At 38.1% G+C, this 21,760-nt stretch overlaps 1 pseudogene; it reads right to left on the minus strand.

Moving 5' to 3' along the window:
* LOC103591563 overlaps nucleotides 1-20,482 on the minus strand; it is a 38,163-nt pseudogene extending 17,681 nt beyond the window's left edge.
* Between the last annotated feature and the right edge of the window lie 1,278 nt (nucleotides 20,483-21,760).

Consider the following 21,760-nt stretch of genomic DNA (forward strand, 5'->3'; position numbering starts at 1 on the left):
AGGCTCAGGCTTCTAGCCTCCAGAATTGTGAGAAAATAAATTTCTGTTGTTTAAGCTACCCAGTCTGTGGTATTTTGTTATGGCAGCTCTAGCAAAGCAATACAAGTATACAGAATTAATCTATGTGCTTTCATTTAAAAGAATATTTTCAAATAGAATCTCTGAATTATTGAAAATTGTCTCTGTCCCTTGGTGATAGCTTTCTGGTATACCCAAAGCCTGTTTCCTTGCAATGGTATTTTAAGTTCAAAATCCTTTTCCTTCAGGATTCCATAATGTCTGATAAACTTAAAATGCTTAAGTTTATTTAAGACTTGGATTCAGGATTAAAAGGCTCACAGTACATGCTCACACACTGCTGGTGCTAGAGTTCACATGCTTTATAGGAAGGACATTTTAACAGTCTGTTCTCAAAGTTGTCCTGAGTGTGTTGTGGTTTACCATGGCTATTTTCTTGCATTTTAATTTTAAATTTCTGTTGGTGAGTTAAAACAATATGAAAGCTGAGAATGAAGGAAAACACATTGCTGTGCAATTTCACTTTCAAGACAATTTTTCTCAGTTTGCCTAAATAATATCTTAGTTTGTCTAAAATAAATTAGCTGAAGCAATTGTCTTTAGAAAACCATAGAAATGACTCCATAACTAATTTCTTAGTTTGTAACAGTTTAATATAAATTTAAAAAGCAACATGTGAAAAATCATCTTTACAAATAGTAGAAAACGCCTGTGATGTGGAAATTCTTCCAGATTATATTTCTTTTTCTTCCACATATGGGTATATCATGGATAAAGAGCTAAAATCCATAAAATTAATATTAATACATTTAAATATTTATAAATGGGAAACCTTTGCAACGAAGCCTGGTCTGATGATTTGCTCTGGAGCAAACCTTAAAATTAAGCAAATTGACGTTGACCCCAGACAGGAAATCTGTTTACTGAAGCTCACACACAAACAAACAAACACAAAAAACAAACCCAAATTTGGAAGAGTGCTGTGTAAGACCTGTGCACCGTGCACAAATCTCACACATCGGGATGGCTCAGCTCACTTCACAAAGACCACGAGACAGAGACCATTGCAATCAAGCAAGAGGAGTTTATTCCAGCATGCTGGGGTCACTCAGTCTCCTGGACAGGAGCGACCCCGAGCCCTTAACACAGGAGCTTTTTATACAGTTTTTGACAGACTTTTGCAACAGGATGAGTTGTATACTGCTTACTGGTTATCTGAGGTGACCTTTAGATTTATTGGTGGGCTTTAGTGGGCTGGCATACCGATAAGGAACAGTGTATTTCCCAATCGTTTATCTTCCTTGTGGAGGTCTGGCCAGGTGACCTCTAGATAAGGAACTGGTCAGTTCCTGGAACTGAGTGGTGGTTACTCCCTTCCTGGAATTTAGCGTGCCTGGGCCCGCCTTGACTATGCCTGACCTCTACATAACCCCTTAGAAGCTGCCTTACTTAAAATGGCATTAGTTATGTTTTCTCATTTTTAGCAAGCATCAGTACAGAAGCAAATTGCGCATGTTAAAGTTATATTTCTCTCTACAGCTGGACAGGGATCCAGAGGACTCTTGGCTCCAAGACTAACTCACTGAATTGAACCACCATTTTTTTGCCTTTGAGTTGTGGGGGTTTGACTGCACAATCTGTAAGGGATTTTCCAGTTCATGATGCATTAACCTGTTTTTTTCCTGATAGTTCTTCAGAATAGTAACGTATTTATTACATAGTGTCCTCTTGCTATCTCTTTAGAGTGTAATAGTTTATTTCTCTAATAGTGTCAAATATTGAGGTTAACTAAACCCATAGGAGTAAATGTATGGTTTGTGCAATTCACATGTTTGGACAAATTCCAGTCACAGCTTCCTGGGAGGCAGTGATGGTTGTGATAAACTAAGAGAACTTTAGTCTAAGCATAATCATGGTCTGTAATGAAATTGTAAAAAGATTTGAATTGATGAGTTTGCTATTGGATTTTCATGTTTACACATGTTAATTCAGTGGTTTTTAGGTGTGATAAATATAAAAATTAAATGCAAATTTGCAAAGTGGTAGCTTTTCTTTTTGAGAGGAATCCTCAAATCAATCTCAGCTTTGCTTTTTGGTAAATGAGTTTTTAAGGGCTCCCTGGGTATTGGGAATACAGTATGTTGGAATCACAATTCTGACTTACAGAAATCTCTTTAAAAACTGTAAGGCCATGCTCTTCATTTATTTTTATTTTTCTTTAATTGACAAAGGAATTAAGAAGCAATTTTTGGTTTTATACTTCATTGCCTCTGAGCTGGCTTTTATGTTTAATTCTTGTGCTGTATACATGACTAATAATTTAATATTTGAAGTATAATAAAGCTAAGAAGATGCAGACATTCTGATAGGAGAAATCTAAATTGCAATTAAACTATCATCTGAGTTACTCATTAGAGAAAGACCTTTTGAAGAGTTAGCATAAAGAATGAAATTGCCTTAGGGTTTTTCATTTAACAGGTTTAGTTTATTTGATTACAGAGGCATTGTTTTTAAATGTGTAAAAAAAGAATATACTAATCTTGTGACAATTCAGTCACAGAGGGAGAGAGCCATATTGGTAAAAAGTTTGTGAAACAAGCATTATCAATGACACTGAGAACCACAGTCTTACACATAACGTGTGATTCCAGTGCACCAAGCACACTAGTAACTTTGTTAGTGTAAATGCCATCTTTACCAATAAGATATTTTCCGAGATCATATATCATAAGTTCCTCACAAGATATATTTGAAACTCAGCCTTAGGAAGGCAGAAAGGCAGCTGGTAGAGAGAGCAGTGACTTGGGTTCTATTCCTAACTCTGCTACGGTTGTTACCTTGTCCCTTCTCAAGTCCTCAATTTCCTCATTTGCAACATGAGTAGATTATACTAAGAGTCTTTAAGGGTTTCTCAAAATGTGGTCCCAGGTCCACTGCTAGGCAATAAGTCTTCACGTGATGGATTATAAATAAATCTAAAAATATGAGTTCATTCCTTGGTTATTGCAAGCAAATGGCACACAATTCCAGAGACTATTATTGTATATACAACTAGGAAAACCTGGTTTTTGAACAGACACTCCTTTAGAGTACTGTATGTCTGACACTGCTCTAAACAATTTATAAATGCCAATGAAACATATTTAACCCTCATAACAAACCTGTGGGTAGATGACACTTCTATTGTCTCCATTTTTTTGATGGAACACTGAGGTACAGAGAAGTTAGGTAATTTGTCCAAGGACACACAGCTAGTAAGTCACAGAGCTGGGATTCACACCTAGGCAGTCTGGCTCCAGAGTCCTTGCTCTTAACTATTATCCTGTACTATTAATTTACTAAGACACAGATTAAATGTTTCCAAAACTTGATATTCATAAGTTAAAATAAGTTATAAGTTAAACTTAAATGCTTAAGTTTACTGAAGACTCAGATTCAAGATTAAAAGGCTCACAGTGCATGGTCATACACAGCTGGCTGCGGGAGTTCTCATGCATTACAGATGGACATTTTAACAGTAGTCCATATTCAAAGTTGTCCTGAGTGGGTTGTGGTTTACCATGGCTATTTTCTTGCATTTTAATTTTAAATTTCTGTTGGTATGGTTTTTTAAAAAATTTTATTTATTTTTTTATTGAAATATAATTGATTATACATATTTGTGGCGTACAGAGTTGAATATCAATACCTGTGTACAAAGTGTTATTGTCAAATCAAGCTAATTAGCATATTTATCATTACAAATGGTAATCATTTCTTTGTGTTGAAGACATTCATTCTCCCTTCTAGTCATTTGATAACATGCAGTAAATTAATGTTAATTATAGATGCTTACCTCCACTGTACATCAATAGAAATTATTTTTCTTAGCTAGCTGTTTTGTGTTCATTAACCAGTTTCTCACTATCCCCCTTCCTCTCACTTTCCTGCCTCTAGTAACCAGTTCTTTTCTTCCTTCTGAAAGTTAATTATGATTGTTCTTTTTTTTAAAAGGTAAGAACTCTTTTACGAAAGACATAACTACAGTATATAATCACATTTTAAAAATCAATAATAATTCCTTAATATAATTAAACATTAAACATGTTTAAATGTCTCCAATTCTCTCCCCCTCCCTTACTTTCTTATAATTGATTTGTTTACATCAGGATCCAAACAAGTTCTGCTTGTTGCATTGGTTGCTGTCTCAGCTGCCATCTGAAGTTTCTTTTAATCAATAGATTCCCCCTTCGTCTATTTTTTTGCCCTTTACCCTACAAAGTTTCCCAAGGTCTGGGTTTGCTGGCTCCATCCCAGTAGTGTCTTTTAACGTGTTATGTCTTCCCTTGCTTTGCCTGATGATTAGTTGCTGGATCCTGAGACTGTGTCTCATTCATGTTAGATTTGGCTTTAGAGGTGTATGTTGTTACTGCAGGAGGCCCATTACATCTGATCGTCTCCTTGTAATGTTAGCAGTCATTGATGATCATTTGCTAAATCCATTATTTCAATGAGGGTTTGCAAAATGCTATATTATAATTATCTTATCCCCTCTTTATTTACTGGCTGGGGTACTTCACTTGATAGTAATATTCCCTCCTCAGCTATTTATGGTTATCCTGAGGAACAATTCATATAGGAAAGACAGGATAAATGCTTGATTTTTGCCTTTTACTTACTAGTTTTACAAAAATAAATTGTTTCCCTATCATCTTCCAAAGAGACTGAGTGTTTGCTTTTATTTCATTGTCATTATGGTTTTTTGTGGTGGTAAGATTTAGTTTCTTTCTCTTTCTCATTTGCATTTTTGTTCTACGAGTGGGTTTTGCTCTTTCTTGTGTGTTCATGGTACTGATGATTGTTTTTCAGATTCCGGATGCAGGACTCCCTTGAGGATTTCTTGCAGGGCTGGTTGTGTAGTGGAGAACGCCCCAGTTTTTGCTTGTCTGGAAAATACACTATTTCCCCATTGCTACTAAGGGATATAGCCTTGCTGGGTAAAATATTCTTGGCTGGCAGGGTTTTTTTCTTTTTTCTTTTCTTTTAGTGTTTTGAATATATCATCCCATTTTCTTCTGGTATATAGAGTTTCTGTTGAGAAGTCAGCTGTTAGTCTGATGGGGGCTCTCTTATAGTTGACTTGACACTGTTCTCTTGCTGCTTTTAGAATTCTCTCTTTGTCTTTGAGTTTTGCCAGTTTGACTATAATGTGTCTTGGAGAAGATCTTTTTGGATTGAATCTGTTTGGAGATCTTTGGGCTTCCTGGATCTGAACGTCTGAATCTCTCCCTATACCTGGGATGTTTCTTTTATTATTTACTTGGATAGGTTTTCAACGCCTTTTCTTTTCTTCTCTCCTCCTGGAATACCCATGATTTGGATGCTTGTGCACTTGCTGTTGTCTGCTAGATCTCTTAGGTTTTCTCCAGTTTTTTAAAATTCCTTTTTCCCTTTTTTTTTTGTCTGCCTGGATTATTTCAAAAAGAGTATCTTGGAGTTCTGAAATTCTTTCTTCTGCTTCCTTTAGCCTGCTTCTCAAGCTTTCAGTTCTGTTTTTATTTCATTGAGTGAATCCTTCAGTTCTAGGAGTTCTGTTACATTCTTTTTTAAATTATTAATCTCTTTGTAAATTTCCTCCTTCATGTCCTGGATATTTTTTCTTGTTTTGTTGTGTTCTCTAATTGATTCTTCTCTTTAAGTTTTCTTAAGATCAGTGCTCAGAATTCCTTTTCAGACATCTCAAGGGTTTCCTGCTCTATGGGGTCTGGTACTTGAGAATTACCACATTCCTTTAGTGGTGCATCATATCTTCTTGTCTGTTTGTAGTTCTAGTATTTTTTTGTTGATGTTTGGTCATCTTATAGGGCACTTGTTTCTTCCGTTACTCTGGAGTAGGCTATGAGTGGAACAACTTCCTCGTCCATTTGTAGGCTCTGCTGGTGACACTTCTTGTATCAATGCAGTTGAGTGTGTGGTGGGCTGCCTTGGCTCCTGCTCGGGCTGTGGGTGGGCCTCTCTGGGGCTTGGGTGGCATGGGCCAGCAACGGCAGCTACAGTGGCACGTGGGTGTGACTGGCACTCACCTGGGCTCCTGCTTGGGGAGTGGCTGGGCCTCTCTGGTGCTTATGTGGAGTGGGACAGCAGTGGTAGAAGTGGCAGTGCCCACCTGGGCTATTTCTATAAGACTATTTTCAAGATCAGAAATTCTTTCTTCTGTTTGTTCTAGCATGTTGCTTAAGCTCTTGGTTGTACTTTTAATTTTGTTTAGTGAATCTTTCAGTTCCATGAGTTCTGCTACATTCTTTTTAAAGGTATTAATCTGTAAATTTCCTCTTCATATCCTGGATTTTTTTTTTCTTATTTCATTATGTTGTCTAACTGAGTCTTTTTGTATCTCTGTGAGTTTCCTTAATATTGTTGCTCAGAATTCCTTTTCAGTCATTTTAAGGGTTTCCTGCTCTATAGGGTCTGGTGTTTGAGAATTACTGTTTTCTTTTGGTTGTGTCATATTTTCTTGGATTTTTGTATTTCTAGTGTCTCTACATTGATGTCTGGTTATTTGTAGCAGTTGCTTTCTCTATTACTCTTTGGTGGTCTTTGAGGAGAGAGACTTCCTGTTCTTTTTCCAGTCTCCACTGGTGACTGTCCTTGTGTGAACACAGTCGCATGCCTGGGAGGCTGCCTGCACAGTGGCTGTGGCTACTACTGTAGTAGTTAGTGCTTTTGCAGCAGCCATGGCTGTGGCAGTGGCTGTGGTTGGCTACCTGTACAGAAGTAGTGTTTTCAGCATGCTCCTAGCTTGCTTCTGGGCAGTGGGAGCTACCCTTGGCTGTGAAGGACCCCAGGTGTGCTCCTTGCCTGTTTGCAGGCAGTAGAGGCTGTCCTTGGCTCCTGCCTAGGACCCCAGGTATGCTGCTTGCCTGCTTCCATGTTGGTGTGTTTTAATGAATATTTTCATCAGCAATGTGTTTTCCTTCGTTCTCAGCTTTCATATCATTTTAACTTATCAACAGAGAGATAAAAGCTCATTACTGAGCCATATAGTTCTTACAGATCTCTCTCTTAGTGGTCAAAGATTGTAAAGTCTTTAAGATTGCTTACTTATTGTAAAGGCTAAGTTTAATGCTCTCATTCCCTTTGTATCCTATATTGGCAGGGCAAAGAGGATGGGAGAGGTGTTTATTCTTCCGGTTTCAACTTATTCCTCCAGTTACATATAGGCAATTTTAGGAAGACCCAGCACATTAGAATATAGGCTGAAGATGTAAATTGTTATATGGTGCCCTATTCTTACTTCTAAAACGCAAAATAATCTATTAAAAAATTTAGGTTCTAATTTTAGTGATATAAACAAGGAATATAGTTCAATTTATGCCTTTTCTTTTTCTAACCATTACAAAAGTTTAGACTAAATCTATTACCTTTACAGCAAAATTTGTAGTCCCTATGAAGTTGCATGTCAGATTTCGGGAGATATGGCAGTTTCAGAAACAAAATATCAATGTATCTTTTAAGTCTCAAATTAGAACAATTTCCATGACAACTTATTTGGTCTTCTTTAATAAAACATTTGAACAGTTCATATGCAGAATAAACATTCTGTCATTTGGATTCCAAAATATTAGTTTGTGTATGAGATGTCATATGTTTTAATTCTGGTATCACATGCTGATATTTTTAGTTTTAGCAAAATAATTCTATCACTTGACTGTAACATAACTCATAATGAAATTAAGTCATTGGCCTTATTATTAACAAATATTATATAAATAGATTAATTTGCTTGTAGTATGTCCATACTATTTATAATCATAAACAGCAAATATAAATTAAGTCCATACTATAGGCAGGCATAAAATGAGATATGCTGTGTCTGCCGTTGAGTGTTAAAGGACTGCTACCCTTTCAGAGACAGAAGATATGTATGTGAAGCAAGATGTAGAAATACTAGGGGGCGAAAGCAGTGATACAAGCATTAAGTGATAAGAGGTCAGAGGAGTAAGTGGTTGGTGAGGATGGGTTGCTTAAGAATGGCAACAAAGAAGAGGTAACCCTTGAACTAGACACTGAATTTTTCTTGCTTGTCCTACCTATGGAAGGTGCTATTTTAGGGTATGAATTAGAGTTCTCCAAAAAAACAGAACCAATAAGATATATATAGACATATAACAGAAGATTTATTATGGCAATTGGCTCACATGATTATTGAAGCCAAGAAGTCTTACGATCTGCCATCTGCAAACTGAAGAACCAGGAAAGCTGATGGTGTAATTCATCTCAGCCCAAAGGCCCTAGAACGAGGGGGAACTGATGGTGTAAATTCCAGTCTGAGTCCAAAGGTCTGAGAACTGAGAGCTCTAATGTCTGAGGGCAGGAGAAGAAGATGGATGTCCCAGCTCATGAAGAGAGAGAGTAAATTCTCCCTCTACCTTTTTTTCTATTTGGGATCTCAACAGATTGGGTGATGCACACCTGTGTTGGTGAAGGTGATGTTTCTTACTCAGTCTACCAATTCAAATGCTAATCTCTTCCAAAAACACCCTAATAGTCACATCCAGAAATGTTTACCAGCTATCTGGGCAGTCAAGTTGACACATAAAATTAACCATAACAATGTCTTAAAACATTTTAAATCAAACCTACCACTCCACTGCTTAAAATCTATGAAGCATTTCCCATTAGCAACTAGAGAAGCATCCATTCTCCTTTTTGTGCCTTACAAGACTTTCTATGATCTGGCCTCTGTCTACCTTGCTAACATCATTATTTTCTATTCTGCACTACATTTGTTCTGTTCTAGCACACTGACTTGCTCTTTGACTGTTGAACATGCCGATACCATTCCCACCTTGGGATCTTTCAACTTGCTGTGCTTTCTACCTGGAATGTTCTTCCTTAATTTTTTTCAGATAGATGACTTCTCATCATGTAGATCTCAAGTCAAGCATCACTTCTTCCTCAGTGAAGTCTTCCCTGACCACCCAAGCTAAAGTGGCCCTTCCAGTCCTCTCTCTACACTACACTGTTTTGTTTTCTTCAGAGCATGCATTAATACCTAAAATGATCTAATCTATTTTTGTATACATATTTACTGTCATCTGTCCTCACTGGTGCATGAGCAGTAACTGTCTTTTTCAGTGCTCTATCACTTAGGGGGCTTTCAATTCAAGCAACAGAAAGCCCAATTAAAACTGCCTTAAACAATAAGGAAATTTATTATTGCATTTTATACAAAGTCCAGGGGCCAAGTGGTTACAGAATTGGTTACAACAGTGACTTAGCAATACTATCAAGGACCCAGTCCTTTCCGCCTATCCATTTGACTACCTTCAGCCTCAAGCTAATACTGTCATGGTGAAAAAAGGTAGCTGCAGTGGTTTCAAGAATAGTAGCCTCACAAGGCACCATCTAACCTATTATATTAGACACATATAACAGTGAAGATAAGCAAAATCCTTGTTCTTATGCAATCATGTTTATTAGGGTCTCTAAGGAGACACTCTTCTTCCCCACCAGTTTCAGAATAATTTGAGGGAACAAAGATATGGCATGTGGAGTCAAAATATTATCTTTATTACCTTTAGAGACCAACTTGGAATCTGTGGCCTCAGGTCTGTTAGCAAACTAGGCTTGTTAATACAGAACCCCTGAAATAGGCAGATTTACCCACTCAGTCACAGCAGCACTAAGCCAGGATAGCTACCTTTATACTCTTAAAGGGACAGAATTACTTTAGGAGCAGAGAGCAGCTAAAAGCATAAAGGAGGCCAGAGCTGACCTTGATTGTTTCATATTTGCCAATTACATAAGTCACTTCATTTCCTTAAGGGTAGACTGAGTAAAGGAGTAGAGAAAGAGCAGAGAAAATGTGCTTAGGGAAAATCCTTCTAAAGTGAAATCAGAAGTGGGGAAAGATATATCCCCTTTGACAGAGCTTACTTATTGAATTTTTCTTCCATTAGAGAATGGGAATCAGTGAAGTCGGTGGGCCACAATGTCTTTTTTTCAGCCTAAATGGGCTTTGGACATTTTGGAATAGCTTTCTAGAAAAACTTCTTTGTTACATAAAGCCATACTTTAACAAAATGTGGAACAGTGCATGATATAAGTGTATTTGGTCTGCAAGTATGTATGCATGTTACATACAAATTGTGTGACTCTTCTTGTCCCTCAGCTCTCTGTTGCCACTAGTGAGGCCTCCACATGTAAAAATTTGGCAACAAGATGGACCAAGTAGTTATCCAGTTTCTGAAGAACTAGAATCAGAGGGCATAGACAAATCATAGTTGAGAAAAGCAAGACTTCAGAGCTGGAAAAATGGTTTTAGGTCCAAGTTGTGAGGTGACACTGTAAGTAGCACACATCACAAGAGTCAAAGCAGATCAGAACAGAGACTGTGGAGAAATGTTAGGATGCCCCTACATTGCAGGTGGGGTGGAGGTGGCCTGACTCTATGCTGTGAACATAATTTTTTAAAGGAGATTTGCAGGGCTAGATACCAGCTGTATTCAACACACACTCTAAAATCCTGGGAAGGAGTGGGTCATTATTACACACTCCCTTGGATTGCCTTTTTAAGTCAGGCTTCTGTATGGTCGGGTAGGAAATGGATTGCTTAAATGAGATGCTGGTTAAAGGAAGCTTCTAAGTAGCTTTCATGACCATGTCGGAAGCTGTTGCACAGCTGTGTTGCCTGGGAGGTTTCTAGGTTGGTACTGTTAGCATACTCCCCAGGCTGAGCTCTAGAATTATGTGGGAATGTGTGAGAAGATTCCTTCTGCGAGTCTCTCTCCATGCTGAAGGCTTGCATATTTTTTACCGTCATTACATATCACATCAAAAAATACACTTAGTTGAGTTTGCAAGGAATGCCCATCACTTCTACCCTAGCAAGTTTCTGTTAAAATTGTTCACTCAGGTTTATGTGCAACTACCTACAGGATTGTTCAAGATATCCCTATCCCTCCAGATTTTCCTGTTGAAATACCCAATAAGAATTATCTTGCAGAAATGTCAAGAAATGAGTATTTGATTAAGACTGATTTTCTTCTAGAATGGTGCAATAAAATAAATTTGTTGTTTACAGCCAGCTTTCCAAAGGGATATATTGTTTAAAAGTTTAATACCAGAATTGAGGGAAATGGTTGAGACCTATACATGTTTCATTTTCTGAAAATTTTATTTTTTATTTTCATTTACGAAAAATTAGACGAAACTATGAAAATCGTAGCATTTTAATTTTAATTCCTTTTTAAATAAATAACACATTAACTATCCTTCCCCACAGGGAAGAATATAATTGAAATCCTGAATTCTTTTCTTTGAGACAGAAATAGTAAGAGATAATGGCATACTCTGACACCTTAGCTGCTGTTTAGAGTCCCTGGGAGACTAGGTGGTTTGATGTAACAGTGTCACTTTTTTGTTAGAAACAAACATCTCTCTCCTGTTATTTCTTTGTCAAAAACAATTTATTTCCACTGTAGCTTATGTTTCAGATATTTCTATATCTAGCTAATGTAAGATCATCTTTGAGTTTTCTTAAGAAGGTTTGTATACATAATGGAGACTTTAAAAATTAATACTATACTTTGCTTTGTAAAATAATGCAGTCTTCTGATGAAGCAGAACATTTTAAAGGTCCAGGGGTGGTTAGTCTAGGGGTATTGTAGGACAGGAATGGGTGAACACAAGATAAAAACAGTCCTGGTGATGAGTTGGTGATGTCAATGGTGTATCTAAAACATTGCCCCACTAATTCTTTATTAAAAATAGTTGTAATAACTGCTATTATAGGTCATTAGACCATATACCACACTGTTTTATGATTATTTATGTGTCTACCTTCCTCTCTGAAGTGTGAGTTTTTCAAGGGCGTGGTCATATCTCATTCATTTCTCTATTTCCTGCAGTGTTAAACTCAGCGCCAGGCCCAATGTAGTTGCTCTGTAAATGCTTGCTGTTTGCTTTGCAGAGGAAAATAGGACTATATTCACTATTCTTACTGTGATGCCAGAATTGTCAGATCCCAAACTCCATACTAACACTGAAGTATTACAAATTTGTCCCATGTCTATTTTGTTTCCTAGTAGATGCATGCTCTTAACTTCAGCTATGGGTCCCATCCTATTCTAAACTGTATGTATTCAGGGTAAATGTGCATGATTGTACACACTTTTACTTGTCAACTTCTCTATATATTAGGCAGATATTTGAGGGAAATAGTAAGATGGATTTTATTTAAGTTTTCTAGGTCCCCTATGGGGAAGAAGAGTGAATGTAACCAGTTGTTGGGTCATTCAGTTCTCTATACTCCTTCTGGCCTACAATTCCCATGGCTGCTGGTTTGTTGGAGCTTGAGCTCAATTCTCACTAATGCATGTAAAAATGACTTCCTGCCCAAATCCCATTTCGGTATTTTCTGAAGTAAACATTGCTGTGCCTTATAAGAAGTTTTTCTGTACTTTGTAATACAAGTACATATGTTGGGGTTCGGGATGAAGTGATTTTTTGTGTGTTCCATTAGTATAACAAGTTCAAAAATGTCTGTTTTTAGCAATTTGGTAATTAACAGAGGCCGCCTGATATAGAACCCAGGATGAGGTTCTTTGCCTGAAACATTTTCTTTGCTATTCTTCTTCTGGTATGACTGCCAGTGCACAGCACTAGGGGACCAGCTCCCATCTTTACTTCCTGAGTTATCTATTGACTACTAGTGCAATTTACAATTCAAGATAGATGACACCTGGAAAACATACATACTAGAACTTAGATATCTAAATAAGAATATTCACCTTATCCTAAAGATCCTGCCATTGTTCAAAATATGTTCAGAATTCTTCTTGCCTTTAGAGTCAGTTATCTAGCCTACTGGGAAGATTTTTCTTATAATTTCACTTTAAAATGCATGTTGGACAGAGAACATCATTACCTACCTGATTCAGTAGGTTTGGTTGAGTCACTTTAAAATATTTCTAGAAATCAAAAATGGGCTCATATAATGCAGAGTTGCTACCATTAAGGAGAAACAAATGAACCAATGAACAAATGAGTGACAAACATGTTGAGTTCTGGCAGCATCATAGGAATCACTGCATGACTTCTTACGGAGATGAATTTAAAGGTAACAGTGATCTGAATGTCATAGAAAAATGAACCTCAGACACCAGGAGAACTGTGGTGTGACCTGTATAACTAGTTTATTGACCAAGTTGGACTCAGTGTGGTGAAATCATGAAAGCAGTTTAATTTCTCACAATAGTGACTTTCAAACTCATTCCATAAAATCTCCCTTGCTGCTCATGGACAGAATCTCAGGCAGATTCCACAGCTTTGTCAGTCACTTAGTTTTTAACAATCAATTTCAGCTTAAAGGATTAAAAAGCCCAGTCAGATAAAAATCAGAACTTGGGTCTCTTTCAATTTAAAACTTCTCTCCTCCCTTATAGCTCCTGGCCTAACCTATACTCAGAAGCATTCAGTAGGAAAGGTGGAGCTGTTGCAGATTGTGATCTCTCGAAGCAGACTCTGAGATGGGGATTAGCAAGCAGATGGTTTATTAGGGAGTGCTTTTGGGATCAACACCTGTGGATAAGTAAGGAGAAAAAGAAGCAGGATTGGGCATGGGGAGTTGAGCTGCAGTATATCTGAGTCAAAGTCTTGGCCAACTCTATGGGGAGCTCTGAAGCTGAGACGACCCTTTGGAGTTGTCCAGAGGTGGGTGAAGGATTCAGGTCTTTATAATCTACATTCATCAGTCATTGGATGATCATCCTTCCTGAAAGGGTACGTGACCTTGAGCAAGGTGGTTCTTTTCTGCCGGAGACCAGCTCCAGTCGAGTTGTGGGTACCCAAAAAGGGAGAGGGAGGGTTAGCGAAAATAACAAACACAGACAGAGACCTCAATGCATCAATATGTCAGCGTGTTGCAGCTGGAGCCCAGTAGAGCATGAGACAATGCCTTTTATTTAGATTTTTCTCTGCAGGGGGGTTTTGGGTACTATTTTTATTGTATCAGAAAGCTTAAATCAATAGTCGAAAAAGCAGGGAGGAAACTTTTTTAGAGGTCAGCCAGTCCTTTCAGCATGTCTCAGGTGATCAACTCGTGCTTCTTTTTCCTGGAATCCGGTTATCAGATCAGCCATCCCTTCATCGTCTTGAAGTTATCTTGTGACCATTTTCTGTTAGCAAGCTGTGGTTAATATCCACCCTATTAACAGGGTGGCAGCTATTTTAGTTAAATACAACTTTGTTAAAAGGAAAAATGTTAACATTTAAATTCTAATGGGGGTCTAATGATTTTATGTGCTAATGGAATGAACCTACTGTTCATATGGAAAAAGAACAGTGGATATTTGAGTAGCATTATCATGCACATTTTAAGGATATGCATTGGCTGTGGCCCTGTAATATTGATCTAAATATCAAAGTGTCATTGTGCACAGCACCATCCCTCACAAAACCAGTTACATTTACCTCTTAGGTCTAATTTTGCAGGTTTAATAATTTTACATCATATATTTTTATCCCAATATCTAATTCTTAATGATTTATTTAAAACTGGATATCACCAAGTAAAGGGAATACTACGGTTTTATTCCCATATACTTAATTTATCCCAATCATATAATTTCCCATTAATACCAACCATTCTCTTGCCATTAATATAATCTCCAGTAAATGATGTTTGCCAAATTACATTAGGCTGCAGCTCATATTTAGTCATGAGCGGTGCTTTTAGAACATATGTTGGTGTGGTCAATTTGTCATAAAGGGACAATTTAGAATTATCCAATTTACTGGGATCCTCTGTGGGAATGTTTAGCTTAATGACCACATAATCATTTGTGTTATTTTTATAATCTTTTGGGAATTCAGATAACTGTCACACTAACCAAAATATCGAAAGAGAAAGCAAAAAGCAGTACCATGAAGCCGAGGCAGGAGCCCTTATGGTTGTAGCAAGTGCTCATAGCTGTGGCCTTGCCAACAGCTCTCCCTCCGATGGCCTTGCCAACTCAGAGAGGGCAGCCCAAGCTATTCCTTTCAGGACTCCGTGATGGCGTGGACCGTGCCACTTTTCAACTTAGGTAATCTTCATAAGGGGCCAAGAGCTGAGAGCTGCCAACAGGCAGCACTCTAGGACATGGAGGAGTCAGTCATTCATTCCTGAATAAGGAACTGGGTAGCATATCATGAAGTTCATCAAAGGGGCAGCATCTACCTTTTCTCCATTTCTGTCAGCTCTTGTCCTCTTCCTCTTCTACCCATTATGCTACTTCTGGCTTCACTTGAGTCTTCCAGACAGGAAAGATGAGAGAAAATGGGCAAAACCTAACTTGAATGGTGTAGTGTTATTCTTATGTTGGTGCGCTCTGGGTGTGACACATGCCCCAGTACTTACTCTTCCTCTCATAAAGTGATTTTAAGGGTTCTCTCAAGACATTTCACTATGGGGACATCTCACTGCACCATCTCTGTTATGGATGATACATTCTCTATATTGACAACATTTGACTCCTCCAATCTCTCTCCTCCTGCTATTGGCAGTAAAATTGAAGCACACTTTCTTTTGAGATATCCCTGCCCTGGTAAGCAGATATCTTGAGCTGGGCCCTTTCAAGATGACTCATACCAACAAGACAAGGATTTCCATTCTCACCACTATTATTTAACATAGTACTGGAGGTACTAGCCAGAGCAATCAGGCAAGAGAAAGAAATAAAGGGAATCCAGATTTGAAAAAATGAAGTCAATCTTTCTCTATTTGAAGATGACATGATAATATACATAGAAAAACCTAAAGACTCTATCAAAAAACTCCTAGAGCTAGTTAATAACTTCAGTAATGTTTCAGGATACAAAATAAGTGCCCCCAAATCAGTGGTACTTATATACTCAAATAACAAATTAACAGAGAGAGAAACAAGGAAAATAAGCCCATTTACAATTGCCACACACACACACACAAATAAGATACCTAGGGATCGATTTAACCAAGGAGGTGAAAGACCTCTATAATAAGAACTACAAACCACTTCTGAAAGAAATTAAAGAAGACACAAAAAGATGGAAAGATATTCCATGTTCTTGGATTGGAAGAATTAACGCTGTGAAAATGTCTATACTACCCAAAGTGATTTACAGATTCAATGCAATCCCCATCAAAATACCAATGACATTCCTCACAGAAATGGAAAAAACACTCTTACCTTTCATATAGAAAAATGAAAGGCCCTGAATAACCAAAGCAATCCTGAGCAAAATAAATAAAGCCAGAGGCATAATACTATCTGAACTCAAATTATACTACAGAGCTATTGTAACCAAAACAGCATGGTACTGGTATAAAAATAGACATTCAGACCAGTGGAGTAGAATTGAGAACCCAGATATCACCCCTCAGGCTTATAGCCATCTGATATTAGACAAAGTCATCAAAAATCTACATTGGAGAAAAGACTGCCTCTTCAACAAGTGGTGCTGGGAAAACTGGATATACATATGCAGAAGAATGTAACTACATATGCATCTCTCACCATACACTAAAATCAACTCAAAATGGATTAAAGACTTAAGTATAAGACCTGAAACTATAAAATTAGTAAGGGAAAATATAGGTGAAACACTTCAGCAATTAGGTCTGGGCACAGGTTTTATGAACATGAGCCCAAAAGCACAAGCAGAAAAAGAAAAAGTAAACAAATGGGACTATATCAAACTACAAAGTTTCTGCAAAGCAAAGGAAACAACCAACAGAGTGAAATGACAACACAGAGAGTGGGAGAAAATTTTTGCTAACTATGCATCTGGCAAGGGATTAATATCCAAAATATACATAGAACTTAAGCAATTATACAGTAAACAAACCAAATAACCCAGTTAAAAAATGGGCAAAGGAGCTAAAAAGACATTTTTCAAAAGAAGACATACAAATGGCCAACAGATACATGAAGAAAGGCTCAACATCACTAGTCATCAGGGAAATGCAAATTAAAACTACATTGAGATACTACCTCACCCCAGTTAGACTAGCTATAATCAAAAAGATGGTGAGTAACAAATTCTGGCTAGGATGTGGAGAGAAGGGAACACTCCTGCACTGTTGGTGGGACTGTAAATTAGTACAACCACTAAGGAAAACAGTATGGACAACTACAGATAGATATTCCATACGATTCAGACATCCCTCCTCTGGGTATATACCCAGAGGAATGGAAATCATCATGTCGAAGGGATACCTGCACTCCCATGTTCATCACAGCTCTATTTACAATAGCCAAGATATGGACCAACCTAAACGTCCATTGATGGATGATCAGATATGGAAAGTGTGGTATATATATAGCATGGAATAGTACTCTGCCATAAAAAAGAATGACACGTTCCTACTTGCAACAACATGGATAAACCTTGAGAAACTTATGTTGAGTGAAATAAGCAAAGCACAGAGGGATAAATATCACATGTGCTCACTCATATGTGGGAGCTAAGAGGGAAAGGAAGGAAGGAAAGAAAGACCACAGTAGTGCCATGATCCAACAGAGGGAGGGAACATTCCTAGGGCTGCAAAGTGGAGTGGGGGAGAGAGGGGGAGAGGAGGGTGGTTGGGGGACAATTGGGTAGGGACACGTGGCATAAAAGCAATTTCTGATAATTTGTATCTCATGAATATTCATAATAATATAAAATAATTTTTTTAAAAAGTGATGACTTATACCCATTGACCTTCTTCAATATTTATTGTTCCCATGGAAAACACTTTTGCCCACCAAACTCGCCATTCCCCTTATAGTGCATAGCCTATCTTTCCTCTTTAGACTCTCAGGTGACACCAGGGACTAGTTTATATGTTTCCAACTTTCTGGGTATACATGACAAGTTCTTCAGGAGGTTTCCTTTAGGTGCTTTTTTCTCCCTATTTGGCTCGAGAATACCACCCCTCTGGGAATGATCTCTGGGCTTAAAGTAATAAAGTTAGGATGGTGTTTCCTTTTGAATAGTCAATGTGTTGAATCCTAAAAAGCTGTCAATTAGATGAAATCACTGAGTTTTGAGGGACCATGTAATCTCTAGTAAATTTCTTAAATAATTGGACACCATCCCCGTTAGAGACACTAGTCTATGGAGGCCAGGGCTTGTGCATGCTGCCTCTGTAGGAATGGGGATAAGGCTGCAGGCTTAGCATTTCACTAACAGACAACTTATACTCTGCTATCCTTTTTCAATAGAGAATATAGGCTGGCCTGGCTTTGTATGTATGTGAAGTAGGTGTTGCCTGTACAACATGATGTCACTGTCTCTGAAAGTCACCTGTAGGTGGTTGGAATGGCCACAGTTTGTCAGTACATGACCTGTGGTGTCTTGAGTTGGTAGTGTCAGGTGGGCAGTTAGACCTTGGAGATATATGTCATAATTGTGGCAGTTCAAAAAGTTTGAGAACTCCTTATATAGTTCTACAAGCATGCTCTGTGGTGTCAGAAGATTTGGGTTTAAGCTCTGATGGTACATTTTGGGCTAAATCACATGACTTACCTGAAACCCATTTTCCTCATCTATAAAACCGAATTAATAATAGAAGCTATATTAGTATCACAGTGATATTTTAAGGACCAAATGTAATGTCATGTGTGAAAACAATACAGTAGAAATATTAAAAAGAATATTATTATATATGTTTAGAGTGCTTAAACCTGCTGTGCACTAAATATGGAAAAGAAGCCTGTTATCTGTTATGCCACACTTTCTTGATGTTATTCTGGCTAAAATGTAAAAACTAGGGCCAGCCCAGTGGCGCACTGCTACAGTGCGCCACTTGGGAGCGCGGCGGCGCTCCCGCCGAGGGTTCGGATCCCACATACAGACCGGTTCCTGCTCACTGGCTGAGCGAGGTGCGGGCGCAACACCGAGGGTTGCGATCCCATTGCAGGTCCCGGTCCGGTACGGGAGCGACACTGAGGGTTGTGATCCGTTGCCGGTCACGAAAAAAGACAAAAAGGAAAAAAAAATAATAATAATAAATAAAATGTAAAAACTCTCATGGTTACATAGTTATACAGACTGACTGAAACAAAAGAAAATTTTTTAAATAGAGTAATTTTTCAGGATGTAGAAGGTGCACATGGTAACCAGAGGCATGATTTGCAACTAATAAGACCCTACATTATCTTAAAAAGTTACTGATTTGGAACAGTGCTCCAGGAAATCTAATTTGAGATCATTTAAATGTCAGTAAATTAAGGGGCTCAGATGATTAAATACAGTGTACAGATATTAAAAGCTGCAGGGATGAAGGGCAAGAACATTACTCTCATTCTGATTAAGAATTGCTACAAAGAGTTCTTTTTCTAGTGTAGTAGATGTTAATAAAGGCTATACCTTTTATTATACATTCCAGAAGCTCAGTAGTGGATTGGAAGTGTAGAGAAGAATGATACATTTTGATATCCTTAAGACCTCTGAGTGCTTTCCCTTTGCCTTTGAAGTAAAACCCACTGAAAACTAAGTTGTAGAAGGTGTGCAAATCTTGAGATTTACAGCTATGGCTTCCATTCCAAGATTCTCTTGTGCCCACATTAACATTTAAATCTTTTATTGAATATTTTCTATAACCTAGGCAACAGGAACGGAGGGGGGAAAGAACTCATGGAAGAATGAGGTGCAACTCTTTGAGGGGTTTTTCTGTTTAGCACAAATGTTCTGGAACTTCAGTAAGACTAAGAATCACCTTGAGAGCTTGTGAAAATGTAGATTTTCAGACTCACCCACAGAGCTTCTAAATCCACAGGGCTGGGTTGGAGCCATGGAGTCTGAATTGCTACCAAGAATGTGAGGTAATTCTGATACACACTCTAAAGAACACTGGTCTGGAGGGAGGAACAGACATGTACAAAGAATTGCGGTCAAAGTAGAGCTACAGGGTCTAATAGGAGCATGGAAGATGGGGCAATGACTTATGACTCATGAAATGCAGAGAAATCTGCAAAAGAAAGTGTGGGTTGAGCTGAGAAATGAGGAATGTGTAGAACTGCTATAGGTGGATATGATGAAATGGGGGTGGGGAGAATTGGAGAAGAGTTGGGGGGTGGCATTCTAGTTGAAAGGTTGGCAATCAAAAGAGTACGTATTTGAAAACATTTGGGGTAATGGCAAGTAATCTGATATAGCTGGATTGTAAAAATGCCTGTACAACTGTAGTGGAAAAATGTTATAGACTGAATGCTTGGGTCCCACCCAAACTTAGGTGTTGAAAACCTAACTCCCAATGTGATGGTATTAGAATTTGGGGCTTTCATTGTTGATTAGGTGAATAGAATTGTTGCCCTTATAAAAGAGACTACAGAAAGCTCTCTCAACCTGAGGAATTTTCTCCTTTTGCCATGTGAGAACATAGGCAGAAGATGGTCATCTAAAAACCAGGAAGCAAGCCTTTACCATACACTGAATAATCTCCTGGTGCTTTAATCTTGGACTTCTCAGCCTCCATAACTGTAAGAAATAAATATCTGTTATTTGTAAGCCACCCAGTCAATGGTAGTTTGTTGTAGTAGCTCAACTGGACTAAGACAGAAATTAGTACTGAAAAGTGGGAGTGTTGCTGTAACAAATACCTAAAAATGTGGAAGTGGCTTTGGAACCAGGTAATGAGTAGAGACTGGAATAGTTTCAAAGTGCATGCTTAGAAAAAGCCTACATTGCCATGAACAGATAGTTAGGGGCAATTGTGGTGAGGGCTCAGAAAGAAAAGAGGAGAGCTGTGGAGAAAGCCTCAATTTTCTTAGAAAATACCCAGGTAATCATAAACAGAATGTTGGTAGAAATATAGATACTAAAGGCTGTTCTGATGAGATCTCAGACAGAAATGAGAAACATTATTGGAGACTGGCAGAAAGGCAATCCTTGTTTTAAAGTGGCAAATAACTTGTCTGTATTGTGTTTATGTTCTAGTGTTTTATAGGAAGTAGAACTTACAAGCAATGAAATTGGATACCTAGCTGAAGTTATTTCTAAGCACAGTGTTGAGGTGTGGCTTGGATCTTCATGACTACTTATAGTAAAATGCAAGAAGAGAAAAATAAAAACAGAAACATTAATCAAAAAGAAAGCAGAACATAAAGTTTAAAAATTCTTAGCCTACCCATATTACAAAAAATGAGAAATTGTGCTTGAGACAGAACACTAAGAGTGTGACCAAGCATCCCTTTGATAAGCAGGTTAGTCCAGGTGTGAATCACAGATTTAATTGGCTGCCTCATCAGAAGAACTGCCAGTTTGAACTGAAAAAGGAGACAGGATTTAAGGAAGGCTGTCAGATCTCTTGGACTCGACAGGACTGGACCATAGAGCTATTTGGCTGAGAACATAAGCTATTCTTCAAGACAAGGGAGGGATAACCTGGGAGACAATTCAGAGATCATCTGCCTCCTTAATTTTAAAAGGGGGAAACATTGCCTTGCTTTCAACAGGCAGGGATGTCTTTGTCCAAAGATTTTGGAGTATGGCCACCAGAGTCATGGAGTTGGAGTTGCTGAACAGAGTTCTGGAGGTGTGATCCCTGCCAGGTAAAGCTGAGGAGATGAAATCTCCATCCCAGTGAGCCTGGACAGCATAGCATCAGGCAGAAAAGGGTTATTTTCAAGCTTTAAGATCTCATGGAGCTTGCTTTGTAGTTTAGACTTACTTGGGACCCATTTCCCTTTATTCTTTCCTGTTTCTCCTTTTGGAATGGGAATGTCTATCCTATGTCTGCCCCACTATTGTATTT

This window comes from Galeopterus variegatus, unplaced genomic scaffold (assembly GCF_000696425.1).
Source record: "Galeopterus variegatus unplaced genomic scaffold, G_variegatus-3.0.2 Scaffold989, whole genome shotgun sequence".
NCBI classification, from domain to species: domain Eukaryota; kingdom Metazoa; phylum Chordata; class Mammalia; order Dermoptera; family Cynocephalidae; genus Galeopterus; species Galeopterus variegatus.